Raw genomic sequence first — 5803 nt, 5'->3', positions numbered from 1 at the left:
TTAATGTAACTTGCATTCTTTTTTATGATGTTTTGTGTTTTCTGAGAGGGAAGTAATATGTGACAAGATTCTGTGCAGAGGGAAGAATGTGGCCCAATGTTAATCATGAACATAAAAGTTGGCTATTGTATATATACCTGGCTTCTGATAAGAGGCTTGTCTTCTGTTAACACGGAGGGGACAGGCCTCCTTGCTTAGCTGCATAACTCTCATTTTTTAGGTATTTGTGCATATAGACATAAGGTTTGTATCTGTGGAATTAAAGGAACAATTTGGCTGGGTGTCTAACGGATGAAACTAACTTTTAGGTAATTTAAGTCCAATGTAAATTGAGCAATTACATGGTATTGGTAGCAGGGCCGTAAGCACAGTCAGGCTATTTCTTTGTTCTGTTTGATCTCCCCTTTTCAACAACAGTTCATTAATTTGGTAGGAGAGAAATGCTGCTCTGTTGTTGCGCCCAGTGCTGCCCCATCCAGACTTCTGCTGAGCCTGGGTGGGAGCACGGTGGGACCACAAGCAATCCCCTCCTCACCCTGAGTGACAAGGTGAAAGGCTCTCCTCAAATTATAACTCCACTGGAGAGCCTTTCCCTTTGCAACCCCTTCTCCCCTGTAATTTCCTTTCCAAATGTCTGAAGCCCAAATTGCTCCCACCAGTGGAGTTCCTCATGCCTTCTTGCTGCAACAGCTGATACTGAGGGAGGGAAGATTGGGGGAGTCAGAAGCTTTGGCTGCTCTCTGGAATGGCCGCCTTGCCATCCTCTTTCTGCCCCAAATGTCTGTATAGACACACAGACCTCTCCAAACTCATGTGTTACCTCCGCACCATTGGAGGAGTTCTTCCTTCTAAATACATATATACTGCTGGTCCCCAGAGACCTGTGTTACGCATGTACTGGTCTGCAGCTTGCAATAGGGCAGCGTGCAGGGTGAATGCTTCAATTTATGCCAAAGGAAAATAATCAGCTAAAGCAGTGGGGTCTAGGCAGTGAGAAATGGAAAAGTGGGAATGAACAAAAACCCATGAGGTGTGTCTGGATATAAAATAAAATTAAGCATCAAATTGAGACCAAGGGTAGTGGTAGTCTTGTAGATTTATATGTGATAGTGATGAAAGGCCGTAAGCTATTTCTGAAAGTAGAGCAGGGAGGGGAGAGGGAGCTGATCAATAGTTTGGGAGATGCCAGGTTATTCAGGCAATATAAGAAAGGAGTAGCTGCTTTGTTTTTGGAAAGCAGTCTTCCTGAGCCAAAGCATGTTTCATCTGCAGGCTTATGAGGATGCGTGTTGGTGCATTTCCCCCTCTCTCTGGGACGATCTACGAACTTGGGAAGTCTTGCCGGGCCTTAGCATAAGAGTAATGAGTTGATAATTAGTCATTTCCTGACAACCTTCAGACATATCTCAATCCTCTCCTGATGTATCTGAATCTGAAGTCATTCTCTGACAGCCTTGGAGCCTTCCTTATCTGAATCATCACTCATGAAATGGTACCAGCAGAGCTGGAATCCCAGTAATTTGCTGATGACTAAAGCCAATCATCTCACGAACCTATAAGCAGTGGTACTAAGTGAGACCCTTTGAGCTCTCCTGGACTGCAGCGGGCTGCGAACAGCATCTCCCTCTGAGTGGGACGCCTCTCAGAGCTCGCAAACTCTTCAGCTGGTGAAGACTGGAGGTCTGTCGCTGAAAGCCGATGAGACCTGGGCCGATACTCTCTGCTCCTTGAGGCTCGACCCTTTGCCCATTGAGAAAAAACGCCAAAGCATTTGACATGAGTAGTTTCACTGAACTTGAGGGGAATTTTTAACAGGTATACCTCTTCTACTTGCTTATATCTCTTAGTGTCTTTGTGCATGTGTGTGTGTACTAACCTGAATATTCTATAGTAAGTATATTAATCTATACATAAATCACTGTCATGAGTTTTATTCAACTGTGAATAAACCTCATGCTGCTATTATAATCTCTTTAGACATAAACCGTTGACCAAGTCTGGGACTAGGAGTCGATCCAGCCGCACCCAAGCTCCGACAGGTGTTTAGAAAGCAAGGGGGTCTTCTCTGAGCCTCGTGGCTCAATGGGAGAGTCTCCCTTACCCTTCTTACTTTCCCAATCTCTGTACAAATCATGAGAAATCAATTCTAACTTGATTTTCCTTTGAATGTTTCTCTTTTACCCTGTTTTGTCTTCAGTCTCTGTATACAGAATTTTAGTTTGATTCTAACTTGGTTTTCTTATGTACGTTTCATCCATTAATTAAGTAATAGAGCGAACCTTGCCATCGAATTCTGTGACGTCACATTTTTACAAATTCTTATTAAATCATTTTTGCTAATACCCTTAAAGGTTATTCTTTAAGTGGTCCAAACCACTCCATTTTGTGAGAGGATGAAATTGCATGTTGGTCCTGCGTGAAGTGGTCACTAGAGGAGGATCAGGCAGCTTCTGCTTTGTTTCGCCTGCCTGCAGTGGAACGTTTAATTAGCTAAGGGCGCAGAATACGGTCCTCTCTTACACAAATTCTGTAACTCATTATTATTTCCAGTGAGAAAACTTCTACAATAGATGTTTAATTTGGTTGCTTATTTTTAAGGGTTGACGTATCTCTTCGACAGGGACTATCATGAAAATATAATGTGTGGTTAGATTTTTTTGTTGTAATTAACCTGTAGTGTTTGCTGCTAGCAAATAATTCAAAAATGAAAGCAGCCTGTTTGTAACGAAAATGTAAGTAATTTGTAGCTTGTCAAACAAGTGCCAGCTCCGGCAGGTACAGCGGAAGCCGGAGCCCGTTCCCGATTCACCAGCTCGGACCCGGTCCAGCTTCAGCCACGGCCGGACCCGGCTTTGTGAGCCGTGCCCCTGTTCGCATCCCGGCCGCAGCTTTGCGCACACGGTGCGGGGTGCTCGCCCAGCGCCCCGGTACTTTCTGCCTGCCGCGTTTTTCTCCTGCCTGGAGCCTTGACATCCGTAACTGTCCCTGCTGGGGCTTGTCCTTCCCGTTCCTGTAAACGAGGGCTGGCGGCCTTTTGAGGGAATAATTTGCACCGCTAAAGGGCCTGAAGCTAGGAAGAGGGGCGCAGCCTGTCGCTCCTAGGGTGCGGGTCTCAAACGCGGGGACAGGAGGAGCCGGAGGGCGTAAGCGGGCTGCGGGGGGCCGTGCCCGCCGGCCGGGACCTCGGCCCGCCTTTGCCGCCGCCGGAGCTGTCCAAGGTTTGGCGGCGAAGGAGGCGGAGGCGGCGGCGGCGGCCCCTCAACCCCGGGCTGCCGCCAGCCCCCTCGGCCGCGGCCGCCAGCCCCCTCGGCCGGGTCGCCGGCGGGCCGCGCAGGCCGCCCCCCGCCTCTCCCGAGGCAGGCGAGGAGCGCGGTGGGGCAGAGAGGCCCGTCCCCGCCGCGGGAGGGGAAGGGAGGCGGGCAAATGGCGGGCCGCCTGACGGGAGCAAATGGCGGGCGGCGGGCAGGGGCGGCGGCGGCGCTGAGGCCGGCGATCCGGCGCCGGTCCGCCGGGCGGCGGGAAGGGGCGGCGAGGCCCTGCGGAGCCGGGGCTGGAGGCGGCGGGAGGGAGCCGGCCTTCAGGTACCTGCTCTTCCAGCGCAGCCGGGCCCGGGCCGGGGCGCTCGGCTCGCGTCCCGCTGCCTCCCCGCGCTTCCACGGGGCTTGGAGCGGGGGGACTCCCGCCGGGGCGAGCGAGCCGCCCCGCCTCGAGCCGCCGGAGCGCTGAGGAGTTCGAACACACTTTGCCGCTGCTGTTCTAAGTCGCACGCCGGCTTGCCCAGAGGAAGGGGCCTGCCTGAAAGGAATTCTTTTTCTCGGCGGAGCCACTGGGGCGACGGCCGGCGCCTTCCCCCCTGTAAGCCGGAGCGGAGCTGCGGGAGGTGGGGGCTTCGCGGCTGGGGCGGCGTCGGCCGGGGCGGGCGGCGGTGGCCGCTGCGCAGGGGCGGGCTGGCGGGGAGACAGGCGCGGTTTGTCCGAGGCCCTTTGCCTGCGCCTGGGCTAGCCGGAGCCTAGAGCCCAAGTATGTCCAGCCTCAGAAATCCCGTGTGGTGTTTGACACGCAAAATGCGCGACTAATTCCGTGGGAGGAGCCAGGACGTGCCTCAGTGTTCTCTGAGTTGGGCTGTTACTTCGTATGTAGTCCGATCTGTTCACGTAGCCTTAGAGGGGCCGGCAGCCCCACTGCCAAACACTTAACAGTGGGTGTCACAAGAAATGTGGAGTGTCGGGGCTTTCTCCTTTAAGGATGTAGACTGACATTTCGGTTGAGTCACACCAAACGGATTTGTTGACATCACGGGTGCACATGTGTTACAGCGTGTTTAGATTGTCCCCTGCCACAGTTCAGGAGGAAAACTGAAAACCGGTACTCATTTTCAGAGAGAGAAGGGTATCCGTGTATGCGTGTGTAAAAAACTGAACTGAAAAAGTATCATTCTATCAAAAAGGGCCCTAAATTACATATGTGGTATTATTTTCTTGCAGTGGGTAATTTCTTTCTAAACATTTTCTCAGATATAAAGCAACTCCAGGGGCTGAGCAATCCCATGGCTGTAAACAAGCAAATAGTTTGGTTCAGTTTATTTTTCCTGACCACTTAAATATTATCATCTGTCTTCTAGCGCCTTTAATTCAACTGATGATACTTTTCTAAATAGTATCTTATCCCACAAATACATGCGAGGACCTCAGGATTTTACTTAGTTCTAGATAGTTGGTCCGTTTGGGAATTAGGAATTAAGATACCTGAATATGCTGGTTTTACTGTTCTTACAGTTACTTGTTTGGGATCTTTTGAGAGTGTTGTTTTAAACCTTGCAGCTTCTGGGGTATTTAAAAAAATGTTGTCCAGTTGTGGGGTCCTTAGCTTTGTCATATGAAAATACTCAAAATGGTTTTGTAAACTAACACAGGGCCTGCACTATTGCAAATATAAATAATTTATTATAATACATTCTGACCTAGTGATTCTGTTTTGAAGGCAATTAAGTTGCACTGGAAAATAATTGGTTGCTCATATTGTAGCCACATTATAGAATCATAGAATTGTTTAGGTTGGAAAAGATCTTTAAGATCATCGAGTCCAACCGTCAACCGTGCCTACTAAACCATGTCCTGAAGCGCCTCGTCTACATGTTTTTTGGACACCTCCAGGGATGGCGACACCACCACTTCCCTGGGCAGCCTGGTCCAATGCCTGACGACCCTTTCAGTAAAGGAATTTTTTCTAATGTCCAACCTAAACCTCCCCTGTCGCAGCTTGAGGCCATTTCCTCTCGTCCTATCTCCAGCCACCTGACAGAAGAGACCAGCACCCACCTCACTACAACCTCCTTTCAGGCAGTTGTAGAGAGCGATAAGGTCTCCCCTCAGCCTCCTTTTCTCCAGACCGAACAGCCCCAGCTCCCTCAGCCGCTCCTCACAAGACTTGTGCTCCAGGCCCCTCACCAGCTTGGTTGCCCTTCTCTGGACACGCTCCAGCACCTCCATGTCTTTCCTGTAGCGAGGGGCCCAAAACTGAACACAGCACTCAAGGTGCGGCCTCACCAGTGCCGAGTACAGGGGAACAATCACCTCCCTGCTCCTGCTGGCCACACTATTTCTGATGCAGGCCAGGATGCTGTTGGCCTTCTTGGCCACCTGGGCACACTGCTGGCTCATATTCAGCCAGCTGTCGACCAGCACCCCCAGGTCTTTCTCTGCCGGGCAGCTTTCCAGCCACTCTTCCCCAAGCCTGTAGCGCTGCATGGGGTGGTTGTGACCGAAGGGCAGGACCCGGCACTTGGCCCTGTTGAACCTCATAC

The 5803-nt window shown here is 50.9% G+C and overlaps 1 protein-coding gene across 1 annotated transcript in view; it reads left to right on the top strand.

The window, feature by feature from the left end:
* The first annotated feature begins 3466 nt into the window (after window positions 1–3466).
* The window catches only part of NIM1K (NIM1 serine/threonine protein kinase), a 30289-nt gene continuing 27952 nt past the window's right edge, over window positions 3467–5803 (top strand). The window contains exon 1 of the mRNA XM_041121110.1: window positions 3467–3855. The gene's annotated coding sequence lies outside the window, so the exon portion shown is untranslated. The remainder of the gene's footprint in view (window positions 3856–5803) is intronic.

Source organism: Aquila chrysaetos, chromosome Z, assembly GCF_900496995.4.
Source record: "Aquila chrysaetos chrysaetos chromosome Z, bAquChr1.4, whole genome shotgun sequence".
Lineage (NCBI taxonomy): Eukaryota > Metazoa > Chordata > Aves > Accipitriformes > Accipitridae > Aquila > Aquila chrysaetos.
This window is presented reverse-complemented; position numbering and strand designations above follow the sequence as displayed.